The 27,661-nt window shown below is 37.2% G+C and overlaps 1 pseudogene; it reads left to right on the forward strand.

Moving 5' to 3' along the window:
• The first annotated feature begins 281 nt into the window (after positions 1-281).
• Positions 282-22,600, forward strand: LOC133308482 (ATPase family AAA domain-containing protein At1g05910-like; annotated as a pseudogene).
• The last annotated feature ends 5,061 nt before the right edge of the window (positions 22,601-27,661 follow it).

A 27,661-nucleotide genomic window follows, 5' to 3' on the forward strand; every position in this document is an offset into this window, starting at 1 on the left:
CTACTATTAGTTAAATGTATTTTGGATAATTGAACGAGAGGTAAAAATCTCAGCATCGCAAATGCTAATGCTTCCTATCAGTATTAAGTGCCCTTTCTTTTTACCAAAGTTTCTATTGTTGCTTATTCTTACAAGTATTTGAATAACTGTAGTTCAAAGGCTAAGGCTGAAAATTTCTAAGAATGTTAGTTGAGTATTCTTATTCAAATCTGAAAAGTATTCCTCACGCCTGAGCACTTGTTTCTGGTTATATGCTCACCCTCTATTTCCTTTTTGAACAGTTATCAAGTGAGCATGCCATCTACGAAAGATAGGACATTGTTTTTCAATCATTTAATAAAAGCTGCTATGTCAGTATTGTTGGAGGGAATCAACAAGAAATCCCAGGATACAGGATGCCTTCCTGAACTTCCCAAGGCACCAAAATTGGCTAGTGGTCCGAAGGTATCTGAGCTAAAAGCAAAGGTGGAAGCAGAGCAACATGCACTTCGGAGATTGCAAATGTGCCTTAGAGATGTTTGCAATCGGTATGTCAACCTATGCTTAATTTACAATTGTTGGCTTCGCTTGGCACATTTATACTGTTAGAAATATAATATAAAATCATTTATGTGTCTTCATCTAATAGCTTAAGTTTTTGGGAGAGTTGGCTATTGACATGGTATTAGAGCCTCTATGATCAAATGATTTAGAGTTCAATCCTTGCTGTCTCATTTTACTTATAAATATTGTTTAATTTCTTAGCACAAGATAGGTGGATATGTGTATTGTCCATCTTCAAGCTCAAAGGGTTGTTGCGTGATGGGACATGTTAGAAATATAATATAAAATCATTCATGTGTTTTCACCTAATAAAAGCTTTTGGAAGAGTTGGTTCTTGACATACACCTTTAATTAAATGCATGCAGCCTCTCTCTCTTCCCTCTCAATATATTTTTTGTTTCCCTTTTGCAGGATATTGTATGACAAGCGATTTAATGCCTTCCATTTTCCAGTCTCAGATGAAGACGCACCTAATTATCGGTCAATCATACAGAACCCAATGGACGTGGCTACCATCCTGCAGCATGTTGACAACGGGCACTATATTTCATGTGTTGCATTCCTGCTGGACATTGATCTTATTGTTTCCAATGCAAAGGCATGCATCCTGCGCCTTAAGTTTTTTAAATTTTGCTTGGGTTGGGTCCTATATATGTATAGATGATCGTTCTGTAACCAAGTACAAGTAGGGCAAAGCTAAATTGGTTGAAAATGCTTCATATTACTTTTAATATTTAAAGCATGTCCCAAGTTTGATCCTTCTTTCCACAACTCAGGCTTACAATGGAGAGGACTACAATGGCACCAGGATTGTCAGTAGAGCTTGTGAGCTTCGTGATGCGGTGTATGGACTTTCTTTTGTCTTAAGGTTTACGTTGGTGTTTTTTATGATTATTGTCTAGAAATTGCTCCTGATCTTATTCCTTTTTTTTTGTTTTCCAGGTGCATGGGATGCTTTCACAGATGGATCCAGCACTAGTTGCATACTGTGACAAGATTGCTAGCCAAGGTGGCCCACTTCATCTTCCTGATGAATTAGGGTATTCTACCTTCCCTGCTACTCCTGTTGTACAGCTGGGTACTGCTACTAGAACGAGTGCTCGACTTCGCCATGTCCAACCTGAGGTTAATATGGACCAGAGTTATGAAGTATTGAAGCGGAGTAAGAAGATCACGGATGTTGTGCATGCAGGTATAAAATGCCTTTGCAGTATGAATTATTTCTCAAATGTATGATGGTTGTAATACAAATGGTTTCTTTAAATGTCATTTATACATACTAGTATTGCTGTTTTGCTATCGTGATTCTGAAACATTAGGAAGTTATACTAATTAAGAAAAGCAATAACGAAGATGGAAGTGTGAATATTTTGACCAGAACCGTTCTTTTGGTCTTAAGCATGGGTGAGGCATGATAGTGTTGACTTAGAGAGGCATCTTTAAGAATTGTCTAATAATAAATCAAGTTCATCAGATCCTCGATCATTAGGGTTCCTAAAAAACAGGGGAAGCTTTAAGAAATATGGAAACCTAAGGTATACCAATGAGAAATTGGATCTCACTGCAAAATTGCAAGCCAGTACAGAAGCAACAAAGATTAGAAATAGAAGGATTTTAAGATATAATTCTTTCATGATTGCCTCAGCCTGCTTGTTATCCTTGGATGAAAAAATAAACATTCAATATTTGACCAATAAAAAATGTAATTAATAACTACATAGATATTCATATATCCATAAATTGACTTAGAGGCCAGAAAAAATTCATGACGCCAATGTCATGCCTGACAATCTGAGTGATTTATATACAGAACCCATGCAATTTAAACAATAAAATATCCATAGCAATTAGCAATTATGCTTCTAGAACTCATTTTAAATGCAGATACTTACATTAGTATTCAAATCTTGTCCTTTCCGATTCACTTGACGCAACATCTTGGCAATCTGTGAAGCTGTTGTCCTTGTCTTGATCTTGCTTTTCCTGGTGCGCCTAAGATTTGAGTTGTAATACATGAATGGTCGGCCATAAATGTTTGGCCTTGACTTGATCCTATCACTAGTGCGCACCTGCCAGGAAACAGGGCAAGCTGTTGTCCTTGTCTTCATCTTGCTTTTCCTGGTGCGCCTAAGATTTAAGTTGTAATACATGAATGGTCGGCCATAAATGTTTGGCCTTGACTTGATCCTATCACTTGTGCGCACCTGCCCGGAAACAGGGCCATCTTGGCCAGACCGTTTTGGACACATGGAAGAATGCTAACTTTTGTGATTAAAAAACAAAAATTATGTGATCAGCATATCTCAGTCAGCTACACATGCAGAAATCAGCAGCATCTACAAAACTTAAAATTTTCACAAGATACAGATGTACAGAAAAATATCACAAGCTTAACCAAAAACACCAAGCCAAGGATATAATATATTTCACAGCAAGCTCATGCTTACCGGTATAAGAAACACAAATAGGAAAGTTGCTCTTGAATATATTCTTCTTAGCTAAAGCATATTGATTGATGAATTAAGAATTGAACAGTTAAAGGACTTCAAGAAACAATCAAGGACTTCTTGACTAAACCTTTTGAAACTTATACTAATTAAAGAAACAATAACAACAACAACAAAAGCCTTTTCCTCCTTACAGGTGTAGAATTTCAAATATTTGTCCAACAAACATGACATATTCATGTTCTATGGAACTTCGAGAAACCTAAAGTATGTTCAAGATTATTTAGGTACTAAAACTAGATAATCATGAAATTAAAAAATTAATTTCATATTTTTATTTCATCAACACATAATGCTTGCCCTGTTTTCATGTATTTTTATTTTATGTTGATAAATGTGTTGTTTGACTCTAGGTTAGTTTGAGGCTTAGATGTTAGAATCTGTCACTTGCAGCTATGTTGAATGTTGCGCATCAATTTGAGTATAGGTATTCCTGGTTTTTGTTGCACCCCTTATAATGGCAAGCAAACATTATGTGTTGATGAAATAAAAATATGAAATTAATTTTTTAATTTCATGATTATCTAGTTTTAGTACCTAAATAATCTTGAACATACTTTAGGTTTCTCGAAGTTCCATAGAACATGAATATGTCATGTTTGTTGGACAAATATTTGAAATTCTACACCTGTAAGGAGGAAAAGGCTTTTGTTGTTGTTGTTATTGTTTCTTTAATTAGTATAAGTTTCAAAAGGTTTAGTCAAGAAGTCCTTGATTGTTTCTTGAAGTCCTTTAATTGTTCAATTCTTAATTCATCAATATGCTTTAGCTAAGAAGAATATATTCAAGAGAAACTTTCCTATTTGTGTTTCTTATACCGGTAAGCATGAGCTTGCTGTGAAATATATTATATCCTTGGCTTGGTGTTTTTGGTTAAGCTTGTGATATTTTTCTGTACATCTGTATCTTGTGAAAATTTTAAGTTTTGTAGATGCTGCTGATTTCTGCAGGTGTAGCTGACTGAGATATGCTGATCACATAATTTTTGTTTTTTAATCACAAAAGTTAGCATTCTTCCATGTATCCAAAATGGTCTGGCCAAGATGGCCCTGTTTCCGGGCAGGTGCGCACAAGTGATAGGATCAAGTCAAGGCCAAACATTTATGGCCGACCATTCATGTATTACAACTCAAATCTTAGGCGCACCAGGAAAAGCAAGATGAAGACAAGGACAGCAGCTTGCCCTGTTTCCTGGCAGGTGCGCACAAGTGATAGGATCAAGTCAAGGCCAAAAAGGAAAAAAGCAAGGCTTCGTCAAAAAGCGAATGAAGCAAACAATAGGGAACTCGAGAACCCAAAATCCATCGAAAAACACTACTGAGTCAAGTTCTGTGATGATTGGAAATAGAAAGAGACGAAAATATGAGTCAAACAATGAGAAAAATTAAGAGGAAGGAATAGTAAATCTGATCGCGGGGAATGCATGATGCATGGCTAGGGTTTCATCGAAGTTTGGAGTGAGAGAGAGGAATAAAGAACGAAACGCAACACTGTGTGAGTTTCAGAGGCCAAAACCCTTTCTGTTTTCTCTTCTCTGTTTTCTATTTCTCCTTCTCTCTCACGCTTATGCTGCAAACCAAACGCCCAATATTTTTCTATTGAAGAACCCGGACCCGGATTCAGATCCGTGACGCATGACCCGCCCAATAAATTTACTTTCGGATGAAAAGGTGGAGTCCATTGATCGATCATATTGGGCCATTTGGTAACCAAAAATAGAAACCCAACCCAAACATTTCATGGTGGGAATGAAAATTAGGGGTGGCAATATGGATTGAGCCTGGCGGGCCAACCCGCCAACTCGTCAAAATGGGGTGGGTTGGGTTGAGATTTTCAACCCACCAACCCACCTCAACCCGCCCCGCTAGAAGTGGATCAAAACGGGTTCAACCTGCCGCGGGGCGGGTTGACCCGCCGGGTTATAATTTTTTTTGTGATATCCAAATTTTTGTAGTATTTCATTAGTCCTTAAATTTTTGTGATATCCAAATTTTTTTTTATGTTAGTAATTCCTAGAAAAAATAAAGAATAACAATTTTATTTATGACAAATGATATCTATATATAAATTTCTAAAAAATGTTTGACAAATATTAGTATACATTTAAGATTAAGACTAAAAAAATATAGAGAAATGTGAAATAAAATAAAATAATATTAGAAAAATTCATAAAATATAATTTATTTTTAAATTTTAATTAATTTATTTTTTAATTGGCGGGTTGGTGGGTTGACCCGCCAACCCACCATAAAACGGAATGGGTTCATTTTTTCAACCCATATTTTTTGGCGGGTCAACTCGCCCCGTTCTGTTTTTGGCGGGTTGGTGGCGGGGCGGGGCGGGTCACACAAATTGCCACACCTAGTAGTTTGTCCTGCAGTTTGCTTTGCTTTGAACAAATTGTATGATGGGTAAAGCCATTCCAACGGAAAGTTCAATTAGCACTCACGAGGACTTTTAAATTTATGTTTTTTATATGGAAAAAATTATTCTCGTGCAATATGGGAGTAGTTTTATCTCCAATAAATCTATCGAAAATCGTGATATTCTTTTTCTTTTCTTTTTTGTAAATGAGGAATTTCACCATATGTGTGTTTACAATATAAGAGATTTTCTCTCCTATATAATATGAGATTAAATGAGCCTTTTTATATATGACTTTTCCTATTATCATGTTATGTTATCTCATGGTTGTATCACCTCGCATCTTCCCTTTTGAAGAATTTATTTCCTCGCAACCACGTAACTACAAATATTTATATGAAATATCATTTTTTCTTCTAATGAAAATTGTGGCATGCTAATTTATTTATATCTTGTACAGTCTGTTGTTTGCTTTTAAACTTGGTAATTGTCCTTTACTTAATAGATTTCTATGCTTCTCAAGTCTTAGCGTGCGAACTTTTTCTGTATTTATTTTCTCTGTTCTTTCATTAGTTTATAAATTTAGACTAGTAATTCAATTTTCAGATATTCTATTGTGTTTTTGACTTTTGGTCTCTTAATTAAAGCACAGGTACTTCCGATATAGATCCATATATTTGTGGTTTCACAGACAACGTGATACTTCAAAATTCAGATTTTGTTCTGTTCATGTTTGTGTGGTTGTTTCCTAGCTCCTATGTTTTATGTATTTTGTATATTTTGAAGGTTCGAAAGATTGCACCATAGTCATACCATGGTGCGCATACATGGGTGGAAAATAAAAAATTTTCGCAGCGGAAGCATAGACCATCTATACACCCCATGTCTGAATGCTTTTCGTTGAAACGAAATAGGGTTTCAGAATTACCTTTACACTTGTAGGCGCAAAAAGATGACGCCCTCCAATGGTGATCCACACGATTATCTCCTTCTTGCAAACGAGAACTCTTTCTCCTTGATCCCTCCTTATCCTCGGTGGATTATTTTTCTCAATACTATAATGGTGTCTTGAGGTTAGGTGATGGTGCAACAAGAGAGAAAAGGAAAGGTTGGAGCGTTTTCTTCTTCGAATTCTACACACACATAGGAGAGATGATGCATCAGGTTTTTATAAAAAAAAACTGATCAACCACATAAGCCCCTCCTATGATTAGGCACACTAGTTAAAGTGATGAGAGAGACTTTCCTTGATTCTCTCCATCTCTTTATGCGCCCCACATCAGCTCTCTTTAATTAGGCGCACACATTAAAAGGATGAGAGAGACTTTCCTTGATTCTCTCCCTTGATTAGGCGCCCCTCATCAGCCACCTTTAATTAGGCGCAGATATTGAATGATGAGAGGGACGTTCCTTGATTCACTCCCTTTAATTATGCGCCCCTTTAATACCTTTCCTTTTATCAGAAATTTTGTTGCAACGGTATTCATTTAAATTCTGAATTCAAATGAAAAAGTAGTTGAGAAAATCTTCATCCAATCTCTATTGGATTATTCCTTTAAATAATTTTAAATTATTCTCAACAATCTAACCTAATAGAATTTAAAATTCAAATTCAAATTTCAAATTCCAATTTGAAATTTAAACTTAAATATAAATTCAATCTTATCCAAGTTTGTAATTCGAATTCGAAATTCAAATTTCAAATTTCAAATTTCAAATTTGCCCAAACCTTATTTTGGTCAAGTCAACTCTTTGACTTACTAGGATTCATGCCCCAAGGCTTCTTTGACCTATCATCATATTTGGGCCCATTAGTGGAGGAAAATCTTTCACCACTAATGCCCCAAAAGGGCGCATGGATCAAGTGGGCTTGGAGTCCCTACTCCAATCCAACTTGACTCATAGTCTTGACAAAGCCCAATAACTCATTATTGGTCCAAACTTGCTATAACTTGCAATAAGGAATAAACTTTGTGTGTGACCCATTAGGCTCAATTAGTTACTGACATAAATAAACTTGAACCATTTAGACACCTTTAAAAGGCCCAATCTATTTAATGACTACATGATACACTAGCAATGCTCTGTAGCCCCAGAACTAATTGAGTTGATCAAGTGATCTACCTTTCTGATTTGGATACCGTGCCAGCATTATCCCTCACATCGTCATTCACATTTAGTCGAGAGCAAGGATAGAGTATCATCTCTCTTTATTGACTAAATATAATATTTCACAGGAACTAGGAATCTTCTTCTATTGACTCTAAGACAGATCATGACTCTTCATGATCTCTTACTATGCATAGATTCCCGAGTCAACTAGAAGTCATCTCAGCCCTACCGGTCTTTGTGAACGACTAATCCCTTATAGGGGATTGTGAGTCCTTTCGGCATGTCCATCTACACTCATGTATTCGAGTTATACCCAAGAGTACAATGTTCTCCCCATTTTTAGGCGTATAGAGTTGTACAGTCAAAGTATAACTCTAGGACATAGTATTCGATGACATCCTTAAGTCTAGGACGATCCTGCACTACCAAACGTTCAGAGACTTTACAAATCCAATGATACTCTCCATAATGAATCCTTGTGGAGTCTCTAAGCGGGTCAGTTCAATGCTATCTGTTCTCCAACAGATCCACCCACGACATCAGCTAAGGCATCACCATGCCTGCATTCCACGAGGTCCCTACCTTGTTTTAATTGGAGCTACCAACAGGATTGATGCTATTGATGGAGCCTTGCGACGTCCTGGTAGATTTGATCGTGAATTTAACTTTCCCTTGCCTGGTTGTGAGGCACGTGCTGAAATATTAGACATTCATACTCGTAAGTGGAAGCATCCTCCTCCAAAGGAACTGAAAAAGGAACTTGCAGCTAGTTGTGTTGGTTACCGTGGTGCTGACCTGAAGGCACTCTGTACAGAAGCTGCCATTCGTGCTTTCCGTGAAAAATATCCACAGGTTTATACCAGTGATGACAAATTTCTCATAGATGTTGATTCTGTCAGGGTAGAAAAGTATCATTTTATTGAAGCTATGTCTACAATCACTCCTGCTGCTCATAGGGGAGCTATTGTGCACTCTAGGCCATTGTCTCTCGTAGTTCAACCATGTCTTCAGAGACATCTAGAGAAAGCCATGAGTATTATATCTGATATTTTCCCTCCAGTTTCTGTTGCATCAGAATTGACCAAACTTTCGATGCTTTCTTATGGGTCTGCAATTCCACTTGTGTATCGGCCTAGGATTCTACATTGTGGTGGTGAAGGTACAGGGCTGGTAATTATCATGGAACCTTTTAACTTTATCGAAAAAATTCATTTCAACAACTGAATACTGAATATACTTACTGCTCTAGTTTAACAGGATCATCTTGGCCCTGCGGTTTACATGAACTGGAAAAATATCCTGTACATTCATTAGGACTTCCATCTCTTCTGTCAAGTCCGAGTGCAAAGACACCGGAAGAAGCATTGGTACATATATTTGGTGAAGCTAGAAAAACAACTCCATCAATTATCTATTTACCCCAGTTTGATGTTTGGTGGAAAACTGTGAGTACATATATTAATTATCTGCACTTGTATGCTAAATAAACTGATTTGTATGTCTGACATTTATATCTCATTCATACTGGTTTCCTGTTATTGTATTGCTGCTTTAATGCAACCTGAGTTTGATTGGATTAATAATCTTGCAGGCTCATGAACAACTCAGAGCTGTTCTCCTGACTTTGCTAGAAGAATTGCCATCTGACTTACCTATCTTACTACTCGGGACATCCTCAGTTGCACTTGTTGAAGTAGAGGAAGTCCCTCCTTCAGTTTTCCCTCATCGATCAGTGTACGTTTGATCTAATTTACAGCAAATATTTGATACGAGTTCCAAGCTAATGTTTATTTTTCTTTATACCAGCACTCTGGCTTTATGCAATTATTTTTTTTCTAGATTTGGGGTTTTTTGTATGTTGGAAATTAGTAGTGGAGTTCAACACGAAGATTTTTTTCCTTAACAGAAAAAGTCTTAAGTTCGCTTATGTAGAGCGACTGTTTTTCATTGTCAAAGTTACCCTTTGTAATTTTTCTCAAAATCATAATTTATTGAAGGATAGTATAACAACCCTAAATATTGTATCATGATTAATGAAGAATTATGATAATCAATAAACGAGACATTTCAGATGAAATAGTTTATGATTAAGTAAATTAGAAGTATGGGTCCAATGGACCAAAGACATAAGCATTAGGGATCCAATGAATTCATGGATCAAAGTATAACCCAACAAAGGAAGTTTTAATTCCATTTAATGTGGACAAGTCCAAGTGATACAAAGAAAGCTCTATATGATAAAGTAAAGTCCAATAAGGTAAATGAAACCCAAATCAAGTTAAAGCCCAAAGTAAGGCCATGACATAATACTATATGACTAGGAATTAAATTAGAATTCTTTCCCTACAAGCAAGAAGCCCACGGTTTTACTAGAGAAAACAAGCTCTAAGAAGTCAATTTAAAGTGTCATAAAATCATGGAAAAATAGGCACAAATTAGGTCAGGTTAATAGGTTAAAGGTCCATAATCTTAAGGAATAAATCATGGTCCAAAATTAAAGGAAATCTTTTCCTTCCAAGCATTTAAAATCCGCGGCCTAGGTGTAGGAAATGAATTTGATTTTATTTGATTTTCAAGCCATTAAATGCAAATCGAATTTCCTTAAGTCAACCCAGTCAAATTCCTTTAAACAAGGAAGTTAGGATTATGATGATTAGTAGTCAATCACTTTCCAAGCAAATTGATGACAATATGTCAATCAATCAAATAATTCTGTTTCTTAAATCAAGGAAGCAACCTTTATGACGATTAGTCACACCTCATCAATCCCTTAAATCAAGGGAGCAACTTTTAATGACGATTAGTCACACATCATCAATTCCTTAAATCAAGCAATCACTAAATTTCCTTAATCAAGGAAATTGACATCATGTTCTTGTCCCTAAATTAAGCAATCTAACCTATGACAACAAATCACCACCTTACTCTCATTTAATGTGATCGAAACCTACCAGCAATCAAGTAATGGCAAGGCTTCTAGGTTGCCTATTTGAACAAGCTTTAGTCTCTCCTTTTTCCCTCTATAGCCGCGGCACTACCAAAGGAAAGAACAAAGAGTTTAGTTCATTTTGTGAAGTCCATGAATGCTTCGAAATGGTGAGTGTGTTAGTGAGAAATACCTAATTGTTCCAAGATCAAATACAAGCCTGGATCTTAGTCCTTCTTCCTAATAATTCCACCAAAGAACCCTTCATCTCTAAGCAAGAAAATCCCTCTTCTCCTCTCTTTAAGCTTGCGGCCTTGTATGTTCAAGGAGGAAGGAAGTTCATTCAAGAAGATTCAAAGTAGTCAAAGGTCAAGAAGTGTTTCCTTAAGTCGTTGATCATCATCAAAGGTAAGCCTATGAACCTTCTTGGTTAGGAATGACATGTAAAAGCATGAAAGTGATATCCTAAGTATATGATCCCTAGAAGGCCGAACCATGTATGATAATTATAAGCATGAAGAGATGTTTAAATGATATGAAAGATGATGAAATGATGATGTTAGATTAGCATGTTTAGTAGCCTAGGTTCTAAATCAATTTTGCATGATCATAACCTTAGTTGGCCGAATAAATAAGATGATGTTTTGAATGATGCTCTAGGATTTAAATATGATAAATTATCAATAATGTTAGAAGCATGTTTTAGAAGTAATCCCTTAGGTATTTTAGGGCAATAAGGCCGAATGGTATGTAGCTAAAAGAGGTTTTATTTGATTAATGTCGAAAGGATCTAACCATGTTAAGTTAATAATATAATTGAAAGCATGTTTTAAAAATTATATTCCTAGATGTTTATCTATGGTGGCCGAACCTATACATGCCTAGAATGAAATCTTTAATAATTCTATTAAGTGTTATGATGACCTAATAATGTCCTAAAACCTACACAAGTGGGTAAGTAAGCAAAACAACTCCTCTAGGTAATTAAACCTGCAAAGCCGAGACCTATACATGGATAAAACACAAATGTTGAATGTTATATAAGTTACTAAAAGATGATATGATGATGTTAGGGAGTCAAGGGAACAAACAGGAAAGTAAAGAGATCAAAAGTTGAAAGTATACAAGTAAAGAACGACAAGTACAGTAAGTGTTTACAGTTGTTGAAGTAATCTCTCTATGTATGCCACCATTATGAAACTATGATAAGTTATGGTCTGACTGCAATATGTTTATAGTGCTTTACATTATGTGATTATGATATTTTTGAAACTTAAAACCATGCTATTAAATGTTGGCCTGTGCACTGATACTCCAGTTGCAACCTGACGAGGACTCTGGGTATCTCCGTAAGTCCGTAAAAGCCGGCAGGAATATGATGATGATGATGATGGCATGATATTTTTATATGATGATGTTAAATGTTCCATTTTGTATTGTTATTATAAACTGTTGCAGGAGTAAGCGTCATAGTTGGAGAATGCTCCAGTTGTGAACCTTACTGAGATTTTCCCCAAAATCTCACCCCCTTGACCACCCATTTCAGGAAAAGATGAAAGAAAGTAATAAGAAAGTTATGTGGGAAAGAAAGGGTAAGAGACTGGTACGTAAAGAAGAAGAAACTCCACCTACCTGAGAAGATAAACTAAAGGATCTAACAGATAGAGGCCTATGGACTGAGGCTATGAAATTATTAATAGAAGCTTTTCCACATTATGATTTCGATAAAGCACTAAGTACACAATGGCTAGAGGAACCACAACCACATTATGACTGGGCTTATGATGCGGCATAAATTATGTTTTTATTTATGATTAGTTAATCTTTTTGGGATTACATTAAATAATGTTTAGTGTTATTTATTTTGTATTGACGTTTTAACGCTTTTAATTTTATATGGAATAAGTATGGTTATGTGTTTCCATTCCGCACTCTGATATTTGCATTCGTAAAGTTTAAATTTAGACTTCCGCGCGTTGAATGCATGATGAAGGTGCACCCTATATGTATTTACACATTTGGGGTGTTACATTTATGGTATCAGAGCAAAATTTCGGATTAGGATGGAACACTAACCATTTGCTATATCTATGTACAGCAAGATGCCTCCACGAAGAACCCCTACGCAAGATATACAAGGACAAATTAACACGTTGTGGGACACCATCACCCAATTACAAACCAACACGGGAGATATGTTTCAGAATATAATGAATGAGATCAGAAGGAACCCAAATGCTAATGCAAACAATAACGGAGCAAGCGGCTCGGGAACAGGAGCCGGGGGTCATGGTGAAGGATCCCGACCTCCTCCAGGAAACGGTGCGGCAGGTCAAGATAACCAAGGACTACTGTTGACGTTTAGAAAGCACAAACCACCCTCCTTTCAAGGAAGTCCTGACTCAATGGCAGCTGTACAATGGCTGCAAGCAATGGACAAGATTTTTTCGAGTTATCCAATGCACCGACGATCAGAAGGTGCTATTCTCGACGTACATGCTGGAAGGAGATGCTCACCACTGGTGGGCGAATGTGTCCCAACCGTTGGAAATGCAGAATGCGGTTATAACTTGGGCCGTGTTCGAGGAAATGTTCTTGGAGAAATACTTTCCGATGTCAATCCGGGATAGTAAACAAGGAGAATTTGACAAACTAGTTCAAGGAACGATGACGGTGGACCAGTATCATGCTAAGTTTAATGAGTTACTAAGATTGGCAACGTACAGAGGAGCAATGCCTTTACCAGACTTTCTAATGGCGAAGTTTCAAAGAGGTCTGAATCCCAGAATTGCTGAGCTAGTAGCCGGCAACGACCCATTTGACTTTGCAACCCTAATCAATCGATGCAGAAGAGTGGAAGCTATTGGCCAACAGAAGAAACCCGTGGAAGCTAGCGGGAATGGTTATAAAGGAAAGACTGGACCATGGCGAGGAAACAACGGAGGAAAGCCCTGGCAGCCCAGGCGAGATGACAACAAGTTCAAGAGACCCGGAAACTACCGGGGAAACAACAGCCACAACAACAAACCTCCGAACTGTCCAAAATGCAAGAAGCCCCATTACGGTAACTGTCTAAGTGGAACCCCAAACTGCTACAAGTGTGGAAAAGAAGGACACTATGTCAAGAACTGTCCACTATGGGGAAACCAACAAGCAACAGAAGAAGCACCAAGGATGGGCAGAGTTTACACCCTCGATCAACACACGACAGACCAGGCAGCTGAACTGGTCAAAGGTACGATCTATATTTGCCATGAAAATTTAGATGTACTATTTGATTCTGGTGCTACGAATTCTTTTGTCGCCGATTATGTGGCGAAAGCGTACGATTTATTTACTGATAGACTGCAAGTACCTTTGCGGATCATGACCGCGACGGGAAAAGTTGCTAAGGCGTACCTACTATGTAGAGACGTCGCATTTATCTATGAAGGAAAGAAGTACAAACAGGACTTCATAGTCCTCCCACTAGAGAAGATCAATGTGATTCTAGGGATGGACTGGCTCGCCAAGCAGCGAGTGGTGATTGACTGCAGCAATCGCAGTTTGATTATCGGCAAAGAAGGAGCGGAAGAAAACTCAGCGCCTGAAACAAGAGAATGCTCCATGATGATGATGGGAACTCTTGTAGGAGAAGAAGAGATACCACTGTCCAACATTCTAGTGGTTAAGGAGTTTGAGGATGTTTTTCCCGATGATATCACCAATTTCCCTCCAGAACGAGAGGTACAATTTTCTATTGAGCTAGTACCGGGAACTGGGCCAATTTCAATTGCGCCCTACCGTATGTCACCACTTGAACTTGTGGAATTAAAGAAGCAATTGGAAGACTTAATAAAGAAAAATTTTATCAGACCCAGTGTGTCTCCATGGGGAGCGCCAATATTATTTGTGAAGAAGAAGGACGGGTCAATGAGACTATGCACGGATTACCGACAGCTCAACAAGGTTACTGTGAAGAACAAGTACCCACTGCCTCGTATTGAGGACTTAATTGATCAGCTGAGAGGTGCAAGAGTATTTTCAAAGATCGATCTCCGATCAGGATATCATCAGATCCGGATCAAGCCGGAAGACGTTCCGAAGACAGCATTCAGATCAAGATATGGGCACTACGAGTACCTGGTCATTCCTTTCGGACTGACAAATGCCCCAGCAGTGTTCATGGGGTATATGAATCAAATATTCAAACCTTATCTGGATCAATTTGTTGTCGTGTTTATCGATGACATATTGATATACTCAAAGAGCAAGGAGGAGCATGAGGAGCATCTGAGAATCGTGCTGCAAATATTACGGGAGAAACAGCTATACGCCAAACCATCCAAATGTGAATTTTGGCTGCCCGAGATTCAATTCCTTGGGCATGTGATATCAGATAAAGGAGTAGCGGTGGACCCCAGTAAAATCAAAGCAGTAGTTGACTGGGAGCGACCCAAGACGGTCACAGAGATAAGAAGCTTTCTTGGATTGGCAGGGTATTATAGAATATTTATTGAAGGATTCTCGAAGCGGGTGTTACCACTCACCCGATTGACAAGGAAGGAAGTCCCTTTTGTGTGGACTGATGAATGCGAAGTTTGCTTTCAGGAGTTAAAGAAGATGCTGACGACAGCCCCAGTGCTGACATTACCAAACCCTGAAGAACCATTTGAAGTTTATTGTGATGCCTCAAAGATGGGTTTGGGATGTGTGCTTATGCAAAATGGCAGACCAGTCGCGTACGCATCTCGACAGTTGAAGTCACATGAAGAGAATTATCCCACTCATGATCTTGAGTTGGCAGCAATCGTATTTGCTTTGAAGATATGGCGTCATCACTTATACGGTGCTACTACGACAGTATATAGTGACCACAAAAGCCTCAAGTACTTATTTGATCAGAAGGAGCTGAACATGAGACAGCGCCGATGGATGGAATTCCTGAAAGATTATGACTTTGAACTAAAGTATCATCCCGGCAAGGCAAATGTAGTTGCTGATGCCTTGAGCAGAAAAGTCAGAGGAATTGCAAGTATGATGATAGCCGAACAACAATTGATTGAAGATTTCCGAGATTTAAATCTCGCAGTGGTAAACAGTGAATGCGGACAGGAATATTACGCAGTACAAATCCAAGATGAACTCTTAGAGAGGATCAAGGAAGCCCAACAAGCCGTAGATTGTTTGAAACGGTTAAGAAATCAACCTGGAGTTAGTTTAAATCAACAAGGTATAATTACCTTTCAAGGGAAAATTGTCGTCCCTACACGACTCTTGAGAGATGAAGTGATGGAAATAGCCCACAAGAGTCAGTACTCGATTCACCCAGGAGCCACCAAAATGTACGCAGACATGAAGAATAATTTCTGGTGGAAAGGAATGAAGAGAGATGTTGGAAGATTCGTAAGCAAATGTATGGTGTGCCAGAAAGTAAAGATAGAGCATCAACGACCAGCGGGCACCCTACAGCCCTTGCATATTCCCGAATGGAAATGGCAAAGTATTTCTATGGACTTTGTAACCAGTCTACCCAGAACTCAAGCAGGCTACGATGCCATCTGGGTAGTGGTCGACAGATTGACCAAGTCAGCACACTTTATACCGGTGAAAGGAACGTACACGACAGAGAAGCTGGCTCAAATTTATGCGAAGGAGATTGTAAGACTGCACGGAGTACCAGAAAGTATAATCAGTGATCGGGATCCTAAGTTTACATCCCGATTCTGGTATTCATTACAGCAGGCGTTCGGAACTCAATTACGATTGAGTACGGCGTACCATCCGCAGACAGACGGACAGACTGAAAGAACAATACAGACACTGGAAGACATGTTAAGAGCTTGCGCTTTAGAAAGAGAAGGTTGTTGGGATCAGTATCTGCCTTTGGCAGAATTTTCTTACAACAACAGTCATCATGCAAGTATAGGAATGGCCCCGTATGAAGCTCTGTATGGAAGAAGGTGTCGAACACCTGTATGCTGGGAAGAAGTGGGCGATAAAGAAATGTTTGGGCCAGATATGGTGAACGAAACAACTAAGCAGATAAAGATGATTCGTGACAGGATGCAGAATGCTCAGGACAGACAAAAGAGTTATTATGATTTGAAGCACCGACCCCTAGACTTTGAAGTAGGGGAACATGTATTTGTTAAGCTCTCTCCTATTACAGGTATTGGAAGAGCACTCGGTGTAAGAAAGTTAAGTCCGCGTTATATCGGTCCTTATCAGATTCTGAAAAGGGTGGGGCCGGTAGCTTATCAGTTGGCATTACCTCCAAATTTGGCAAATCTTCACGATGTATTTCATGTTAGCCAATTGAAGAAATATGTAGCCGATCCCTCACATGTTGTATTACCGGATGAAGTTGAAGTACGACCTAATTTGAAGATCCCGGTGGTAACAATCAAGATTCTGGATAGAGAAGAGAAGCAGCTTCGCAGCAAGGTGATACCCATGGTAAAAGTGCAATGGCAAGGAAGGACTCCCGAAGAAGCAACTTGGGAGCGAGAAGATGAGATTAGACAGAAGTACCCCGAGTTATAGTAATTTTCGGGATGAAAATTTTATTAGTGGGGGAGGATATAACAACCCTAAATATTGTATCATGATTAATGAAGAATTATGATAATTAATAAACGAGACATTTCAGATGAAATAGTTTATGATTAAGTAAATTAGAAGTATGGGTCCAATGGACCAAAGACATAAGCATTAGGGATCCAATGAATTCATGGATCAAAGTATAACCCAACAAAGGAAGTTTTAATTCCATTTAATGTGGACAAGTCCAAGTGATACAAAGAAAGCTCTATATGATAAAGTAAAGTCCAATAAGGTAAATGAAACCCAAATCAAGTTAAAGCCCAAAGTAAGGCCATGACATAATACTATATGACTAGGAATTAAATTAGAATTCTTTCCCTACAAGCAAGAAGCCCACGGTTTTACTAGAGAAAACAAGCTCTAAGAAGTCAATTTAAAGTGTCATAAAATCATGGAAAATAGGCACAAATTAGGTCAGGTTAATAGGTTAAAGGTCCATAATCTTAAGGAATAAATCATGGTCCAAAATTAAAGGAAATCTTTTCCTTCCAAGCATTTAAAATCCGCGGCCTAGGTGTAGGAAATGAATTTGATTTTATTTGATTTTCAAGCCATTAAATGCAAATCAAATTTCCTTAAGTCAAGCCAGTCAAATTCCTTTAAACAAGGAAGTTAGGATTATGATGATTAGTAGTCAATCACTTTCCCTAAATCAAGCAAATTGATGACAATATGTCAATCAATCAAATAATTCTGTTTCTTAAATCAAGGAAGCAACCTTTATGACGATTAGTCACACCTCATCAATCCCTTAAATCAAGGGAGCAACTTTTAATGACGATTAGTCACACATCATCAATTCCTTAAATCAAGCAATCAATTTCCTTAATCAAGGAAATTGACATCATGTTCTTGTCCCTAAATTAAGCAATCTAACCTATGACAACAAATCACCACCTTACTCTCATTTAATGTGATCGAAACCTACCAGCAATCAAGTAATGGCAAGGCTTCTAGGTATCCTATTTGAACAAGCTTTAGTCTCTCCTTTTTCCCTCTATAGCCGCGGCACTACCAAAGGAAAGAACAAAGAGTTTAGTTCATTTTGTGAAGTCCATGAATGCTTTGAGATGGTGAGTGTGCTAGTGAGAAATACCTAATTGTTCCAAGATCAAATACAAGCCTGGATCTTAGTCCTTCTTCCTAATAATTCCACCAAAGAACCCTTCATCTCTAAGCAAGAAAATCCCTCTTCTCCTCTCTTTAAGCTTGCGGCCTTGTATGTTCAAGGAGGAAGGAAGTTCATTCAAGAAGATTCAAAGTAGTCAAAGGTCAAGAAGTGTTTTCTTAAGTCGTTGATCATCATCAAAGGTAAGCCTATGAACCTTCTTGGTTAGGAATGACATGTAAAAGCATGAAAGTGATATCCTAAGTATATGATCCCTAGAAGGCCGAACCATGTATGATAATTATAAGCATGAAGAGATGTTTAAATGATATGAAAGATGATGAAATGGTGATGTTAGATTAGCATGTTTAGTAACCTAGGTTCTAAATCAATTTTGCATGATCATAACCTTAGTTGGCCGAATATATAAGATGATGTTTTGAATGATGCTCTAGGATTTAAATATGATAAATTATCAATAATGTTAGAAGCATGTTTTAGAAGTAATCCCTTAGGTATTTTAGGGCAATAAGGCCGAATGGTATGTAGCTAAAAGAGGTTTTATTTGATTAATGTTGAAAGGATCTAACCATGTTAAGTTAATAATATAATTGAAAGCATGTTTTAAAAATTATATTCCTAGATGTTTATCTATGGTGGCCGAACCTATACATGCCTAGAATGAAATCTTTAATAATTCTATTAAGTGTTATGATAACCTAATAATGTCCTAAAACCTACACAAGTGGGTAAGTAAGCAAAACAACTCCTCTAGGTAATTAAACCTGCAAAGCCGAGACCTATACATGGATAAAACACAAATGTTTAATGTTATATAAGTTACTAAAAGATGATATGATGATGTTAGGGAGTCAAGGGAGCAAACAGGCAAGTAAAGAGATCAAAAGTTGAAAGTATACAAGTAAAGAACGACAAGTACAGTAAGTGTTTAAAGTTGTTGAAGTAATCTCTCTATGTATGCCACCATTATGAAACTATGATAAGTTATGGTCTGACTGCAATATGTTTATAGTGCTTTACATTATGTGATTATGATATTTTTGAAACTTAAAACCATGCTATTAAATGTTGGCCTGTGCACTGATACTCCAGTTGCAACCTGACGAGGACTCTGGGTATCTCCGTAAGTCCGTAAAAGCCGGCAGGAATATGATGATGATGATGATGGCATGATATTTTTATATGATGATGTTAAATGTTCCATTTTGTATTGTTATTATAAACTGTTGCAGGAGTAAGCGTCATAGTTGGAGAATGCTCCAGCTGTGAACCTTACTGAGATTTTCCCCAAAATCTCACCCCCCTTGACCACCCATTTCAGGAAAAGATGAAAGAAAGTAATAAGAAAGTTATGTGGGAAATAAAGGGTAAGAGACTGGTACGTAAAGAAGAAGAAACTCCACCTACCTGGGAAGAGAAACTAAAGGATCTAACAGATAGAGGCCTATGGACTGAGGCTATGAAATTATTAATAGAAGCTTTTCCACATTATGATTTCGATAAAGCACTAAGTACACAATGGCTAGAGGAACCACAACCACATTATGACTGGGCTTATGATGCGGCATAAATTATGTTTTTATTTATGATTAGTTAATCTTTTTGGGATTACATTAAATAATGTTTAGTGTTATTTATTTTGTATTGACGTTTTAACGCTTTTAATTTTATATGGAATAAGTATGGTTATGTGTTTCCATTCCGCACTCTGATATTTGCATTCGTAAAGTTTAAATTTAGACTTCCGCGCGTTGAATGCATGATGAAGGTGCACCCTATATGTATTTACACATTTGGGGTGTTACAGATAGATCAGTAGTCTACATCACATTACTTTTCATACATCTCTACTACTATTAGTTAAATGTATTTTGCATAATTGAACGAGAGGTAAAAATCTCAGCATTGCAAATGCTAATGCTTCCTATCAGTATTAAGTGCCTTTTCTTTTTACCAAAGTTTCTATTGTTTCTTATTCTTACAAGTATTTGAATAACTGTAGTTCAAAGGCTAAGGCTGAAAATTTCTAAGAATGTTAGTTGAGTATTCTTTTTCAAATCTGAAAAGTATTCCTCACGCCTGGGCTCTTGTTTCTGGTTATATGCTCACCCTCTATTTCCCTTTTGAACAGTTATCAAGTGAGCATGCCATCTACGAAAGATAGGACTTTGTTTTTCAATCATTTAATAGAAGCTGCTATGTCAGTATTGTTGGAGGGAATCAACAAGAAATCCCAGGATACAGGATGCCTTCCTGAACTTCCCAAGGCACCAAAATTGGCTAGTGGTCCGAAGGTATCTGAGCTAAAAGCAAATGTGGAAGCAGAGCAACATGCACTTCGGAGATTGCGAATGTGCCTTAGAGATGTTTGCAATCGGTATGTCAACCTATGCTTAATTTACAATTGTTGGCTTCGCTTGGCACATTTATACTGTTAGAAATATAATATAAAATCATTTATGTGTCTTCATCTAATAGCTTAAGTTTTTGGGAGAGTTGGCTATTGACATGGTATTAAAGCCTCTATGATCAAATGATTTAGAGTTCAATCCTTGCTGTCTCATTTTACTTATAAATATTGTTAAATTTCTTAGCACAAGATAGGTGGATATGTGTATTGTCCATCTTCAAGCTCAAAGGGTTGTTGCGTGATGGGACATGTTAGAAATATAATATAAAATCATTCATGTGTTTTCACCTAATAAAAGTTTTTGGAAGAGTTGGTTCTTGACATACACCTTTAATTAAATGCATGCAACCTCTCTCTCTTCCCTCTCAATATATTTTTTGTTTCCCTTTTGCAGGATATTGTATGACAAGCGATTTAATGCCTTCTATTTTCCAGTCTCAGATGAAGACGCACCTAATTATCGGTCAATCATACAGAACCCAATGGACGTGGCTACCATCCTGCAGCATGTTGACAACAGGCACTATATCTCATGTGTTGCATTCCTGCTGGACATTGATCTTATTGTTTCCAATGCAAAGGCATGCATCCTGCGCCTTAAGTTTTTTAAATTTTGCTTGGGTTGGGTCCTATATATGTATAGATGATCATTCTGTAACCAAGTACAAGTAGGGCTGAGCTAAATTGGTTGAAAAGGCTTCATATTACTTTTAATATTTAAAGCATGTCCCAAGTTTGATCCTTCTTTCCACAACTCAGGCTTACAATGGAGAGGACTACAATGGCACCAGGATTGTCAGTAGAGCTTGTGAGCTTCGCGATGCGGTGTGTGGACTTTCTTTTGTCTTAAGGTTTACGTTGGTGTTTTTTTATGATTATTGTCTGGAAATTGCTCCTGATCTTATTCCTTGTTTTTTTTTTCAGGTGCATGGGATGCTTTCACAGATGGATCCATCACTAGTTGCATACTGTGACAAGATTGCTAGCCAAGGTGGCCCACTTCATCTTCCTGATGAATTAGGGTATTCTACCTTCCCTGCTACTCCTGTTGTACAGCTGGGTACTGCTACTAGAACGAGTGCTCGACTTCGCCATGTCCAACCTGAGGTTAATATGGACCAGAGTTATGAAGTATTGAAGCGGAGTAAGAAGATCACGGATGTTGCGCATGCAGGTATGAAATGCCTTTGCAGTATGAATTATTTCTCAAATGTATGACGGTTGTAATACAAATGGTTTCTTTAAATGTCATTTATACATACTAGTATTGCTATTTTGCTATCGTGATTCTGAAACATTAGGAAGTTATACTAATTAAGAAAAGCAATAACGAAGATGGAAGTGTGAATATTTTGACCAGAACCGTTCTTTTGGTCTTAAGCATGGGTGAGGCATGATAGTGTTGACTTAGAGAGGCATCTTTAAGAATTGTGGATTCTCTCTATACTTCTTCAAGTTGTTGCTTGTCATGCACTTGTTTTTATATGATTGATTATGCTTATAAACAAAATGATATTGGTGTTACTTGATTTCCAATGATTAATTTCTTGTTCACTTTTTTCATTCTTCCTGTAAACTTCCTGTTCAAATGCTGATTTTGAAGGTTTTTTTTTTCTCAATTGGATTTTATAGCAGAAGACAAGTCACCAGAAGATTCTGTACCATCAAAGTCTTCCCAGGAGCATCAGGCAAATGACGTAAATTCTGAAAGGCTGGAACCAATGTCAATTGATGCAAATGTGCAGGAAACTGGTACAAATAGCCTTGCTGATTGCAGCAATCTTGATGATTTCGTAATGCTAGATGGTGAATTTTCAGGACAAGAGGAGTCTGTCAAGGAGCTTTTTCTTAAGCAACTTTTTGTCCAGCGTAGTGAAAATTACAGCATTCCACAACTTAAAAGGCTTTACACGAGAATTATGAAGGGCGTTTTTGAAACCAAAGATAAAGGAACGAATGATGATATTAAGACTTCGGTTTTGGGGTTTTTATTGAATTTTGTAGAGGATGATGCAAATTTCTGACTAATCGATTTTCCCTTTCTCCCTTGATGATTTAGATAAAGGAAAGATTTTTACTGTAAAGTTAGCATTTTTTAATTTCAATGTTATTTGATTGATTTCCCTTCCCTCCCTTTCCCTGGGCCAGAATGGTCCAAACCAAAATGTATAGTGGAGTAACCATTTATTCTTTCTATATTCCGGAAGGTTGTAATTAAAGGATTTTAGGATTAGATGTCTCTGCCGACTTGCGAAAGCCTAGAGCTTGAAAATGTTAGCCAGAGTGAGATAACCTTTTTTATTGCTCTCAACCACTAACTACCATGTCCTACTGTAAAGTAAATATTTTTATGTTCACTAGCATATCCCTCATTTTTTTAAATGCCAATTATTCCATTTATTTCAAAATAATTATAACTTCCAGAGGTTCTAATTTGTGAAAAGTGAAATGAAAAAGCATTAATAGAGTAAGAAGGTAATATAAATAAAATTATTTAATAACTATTTTAATCTGTCAAATATTAAACGGCAATTTATTTGACAAAAAAAAAACGAAAGAATTCGAAGGTTTTATTGTAATCATTTAAATAAAATTCTACTTTTTATCACTGGCACGAATGATGCCGCTCATAAATAAGATTTATTCTTCATTCATTGATATTAATCTAGTACTCTTTTTTTGTCTTGGATAGAATGTAATGCTTATCAAGAATTTTATTTGTCAATAATAGTATATAGACATTTACTACAAAATCAATATGTAATGAATATTTGAGAACTTCCTATATATAGATGCAATTTTTTTTTTCTTGGGTTCTGGTAGTAACTCCTTTTATTCACTTGCATTCATCAGTAACAAAATTCTAAATTTGAATTGAATAATGACACTGTAGGATTATTTATTAGGGATAAGTTATTCTTCCTACTCTTAATTTGCCTACTTTTGCCTACCTCTTTCAATACCGTTAGATTACAATCTCATCCAATGATAAAGATTTATGGTATAAAATTAACCTTTTTACACCATCATCTCTCCCACTCCCCTCATCCTTTCTCTCTCCTCCCCTCAAGCCGCCGCAATCATCAAAATACTGAAATGATTTTGTGATTTTACTACACCGAAGCACTTTATGCTCATCTATCCAATAACAATGGATGATGATTGGTAAATTCAATTATGCAGTACGAATCAAATAACAATATCACATCATTTTATTCATTTCAGTAATGGTAAATTCAATTATAAATAGTTTACTTCTTTGCTTTTTATGCCCATCTATCCAGAACAAACAAACTTCATAGTGTACGTAATAAAATAAAAAATAGCGTATGACTCCATGATTCTGTTGGGCTTCCTCCTTCAATGCTAAGTCCAAGCCCATTGAGGGGTTTCCTAAAAACCCTAAACCCTAGATCTCACCTCCTCTATATATTCATTAGTTGTGGGTGGAGGCTAGGTTAGAGATTAAGAGAGATTCGAAATTAGATAGAAAATTATTTGAGAGATTTGAGAAAAGCTTTATGCTTTGTATTTGAGAGATCTCTAGAGAGTTTAAGTGAAACATCTCTATAGAGGTTAGATTATCACCATTGTTGGAGAGGTTGAGTTAACCACCACATTGGTGAATTTGATTCTGTGTAACCATTATTTTCATAGTGGATTTTTGATCTGGACTAGGACCGTGGGATTTTACTTCTTCATTGAAGAAGGTTTTCCCACGTTAAAACTGTTTGTGTTCTCTCTCTCTGTTTTGTTTTTGATTTTCCGCTGCGCTGCCCGACCTGGTGAAGTTCAGGCCTAGGTATTGTCGAGATCCGAGATAAGGATCTTATTGATTGTCTTCCGCAAAGAAAGGCCCATGAGCCGAGCTTGAGGGAACTGAGTTCCCAACAGTTGTATCAGAGCCCGAGTTCAACGGGTTCTGAGGGAGACGAGATGGAGACCAGTGGCATAACCAATGATGGAGACATGTTCAAGCTTACCGCAGACAATTTCACGTAATGGAGACCGATGATGGAAGATCATCTCTACTGCAAAGATTTATATGAGCCCATTATCCTTGATAAGAAATCAGAAGGCAAAACCGATAAGGAGTGGGAGATTCAGAGTCGTAAGGCGGTAGCTACAATTAGAAAGTACATAGACAAGAGCCTCTTTGAGCACGTGTTCGAGTCACGAACGCGTATGAGTTGTGGACGAAGCTAGAGTCCATGATTCAGAAGAAGACTCCCGAGAACAAAGCACACCTGGTTCGCCGACTTGTGAAACTAGAATACAAGGACGACATGAGTATGATTGAACACCTCAACACCTACAATAGTATTGTGAATCAGCTGTCAAAGGCTGAGATAAAAATTGATGACGAGATGCAGGCCTTGCTGCTGTTGAGCTCGTTGCCAGAAAGTTGGGATACTCTGGTGGTGACCTTGAATAATTCGACTCCAGATGGAAAATTGAAGATGGATGTCGTGACAGACAGCCTCCTGGGCGAAGAAGCCAGGAGAAGAGAATGAGGTATTTTGAGCACGTCTGAGGCCAACGTTGCTGAGAATAAAGGGAAATTCGACTCTCGGGGTAGAAGCAAAAGTCGAGGTCGAGATCGAGATAGAAGAGGAAAGTCCAAAGGTCGGTCAAAGCCGAGATATGAGTTGAAGTGTTTTTACTGTGGAAAGACAGGTCATAAGAAGCCAGACTGCTGGACCTTGCAGAATGATGAGAAGAACGGCTCTGTGAAGCCGGAACAGATTATTCCCAAGAAGAGGGAAGACAAGAGCACCACTGCGGTGGATGCAAACCCGGGTGCCGAGATATTCCTCCTTGGTGAGGATAATTACTTGAATGTTGCATATGATGACTGCACCTGGATTGTTGACTCCAGCGCCTCCTTCCACGTTACTCCACACAAAGGTTTTTTCTCCTCTTACCGAGGTGGTGATTTTTATAACAACCCTAAATATTGTATCATGATTAATGAAGAATTATGATAATTAATAAACGAGACATTTCAGATGAAATAGTTTATGATTAAGTAAATTAGAAGTATGAGTCCAATGGACCAAAGACATAAGCATTAGGGATCCAATGAATTCATGGATCAAAGTATAACCCAACAAAGGAAGTTTTAATTCCATTTAATGTGGACAAGTCCAAGTGATACAAAGAAAGCTCTATATGATAAAGTAAAGTCCAATAAGGTAAATGAAACTCAAATCAAGTTAAAGCCCAAAGTAAGGCCATGACATAATAAACCTAAAGAAGTACTATATGACTAGGAATTAAATTAGAATTCTTTCCCTACAAGCAAGAAGCCCACGGTTTTACTAGAGAAAACAAGCTCTAAGAAGTCAATTTAAAGTGTCATAAAATCATGGAAAAATAGGCACAAATTAGGTCAGGTTAATAGGTTAAAGGTCCATAATCTTAAGGAATAAATCATGGTCCAAAATTAAAGGAAATCTTTTCCTTCCAAGCATTTAAAATCCGCGGCCTAGGTGTAGGAAATGAATTTGATTTTATTTGATTTTCAAGCCATTAAATGCAAATCGAATTTCCTTAAGTCAACCCAGTCAAATTCCTTTAAACAAGGAAGTTAGGATTATGATGATTAGTAGTCAATCACTTTCCAAGCAAATTGATGACAATATGTCAATCAATCAAATAATTCTGTTTCTTAAATCAAGGAAGCAACCTTTATGACGATTAGTCACACCTCATCAATCCCTTAAATCAAGGGAGCAACTTTTAATGACGATTAGTCACACATCATCAATTCCTTAAATCAAGCAATCACTAAATTTCCTTAATCAAGGAAATTGACATCATGTTCTTGTCCCTAAATTAAGCAATCTAACCTATGACAACAAATCACCACCTTACTCTCATTTAATGTGATCGAAACCTACCAGCAATCAAGTAATGGCAAGGCTTCTAGGTTGCCTATTTGAACAAGCTTTAGTCTCTCCTTTTTCCCTCTATAGCCGCGGCACTACCAAAGGAAAGAACAAAGAGTTTAGTTCATTTTGTGAAGTCCATGAATGCTTCGAAATGGTGAGTGTGTTAGTGAGAAATACCTAATTGTTCCAAGATCAAATACAAGCCTGGATCTTAGTCCTTCTTCCTAATAATTCCACCAAAGAACCCTTCATCTCTAAGCAAGAAAATCCCTCTTCTCCTCTCTTTAAGCTTGCGGCCTTGTATGTTCAAGGAGGAAGGAAGTTCATTCAAGAAGATTCAAAGTAGTCAAAGGTCAAGAAGTGTTTCCTTAAGTCGTTGATCATCATCAAAGGTAAGCCTATGAACCTTCTTGGTTAGGAATGACATGTAAAAGCATGAAAGTGATATCCTAAGTATATGATCCCTAGAAGGCCGAACCATGTATGATAATTATAAGCATGAAGAGATGTTTAAATGATATGAAAGATGATGAAATGATGATGTTAGATTAGCATGTTTAGTAGCCTAGGTTCTAAATCAATTTTGCATGATCATAACCTTAGTTGGCCGAATAAATAAGATGATGTTTTGAATGATGCTCTAGGATTTAAATATGATAAATTATCAATAATGTTAGAAGCATGTTTTAGAAGTAATCCCTTAGGTATTTTAGGGCAATAAGGCCGAATGGTATGTAGCTAAAAGAGGTTTTATTTGATTAATGTCGAAAGGATCTAACCATGTTAAGTTAATAATATAATTGAAAGCATGTTTTAAAAATTATATTCCTAGATGTTTATCTATGGTGGCCGAACCTATACATGCCTAGAATGAAATCTTTAATAATTCTATTAAGTGTTATGATGACCTAATAATGTCCTAAAACCTACACAAGTGGGTAAGTAAGCAAAACAACTCCTCTAGGTAATTAAACCTGCAAAGCCGAGACCTATACATGGATAAAACACAAATGTTGAATGTTATATAAGTTACTAAAAGATGATATGATGATGTTAGGGAGTCAAGGGAGCAAACAGGCAAGTAAAGAGATCAAAAGTTGAAAGTATACAAGTAAAGAACGACAAGTACTGTAAGTGTTTACAGTTGTTGAAGTAATCTCTCTATGTATGCCACCATTATGAAACTATGAT

Source organism: Gastrolobium bilobum, unplaced genomic scaffold (assembly GCF_033153095.1).
Source record: "Gastrolobium bilobum isolate Gb01-03AN ecotype WA unplaced genomic scaffold, APGP_CSIRO_Gbil_v1 utg27467, whole genome shotgun sequence".
In the NCBI taxonomy this organism is placed as follows: domain Eukaryota; kingdom Viridiplantae; phylum Streptophyta; class Magnoliopsida; order Fabales; family Fabaceae; genus Gastrolobium; species Gastrolobium bilobum.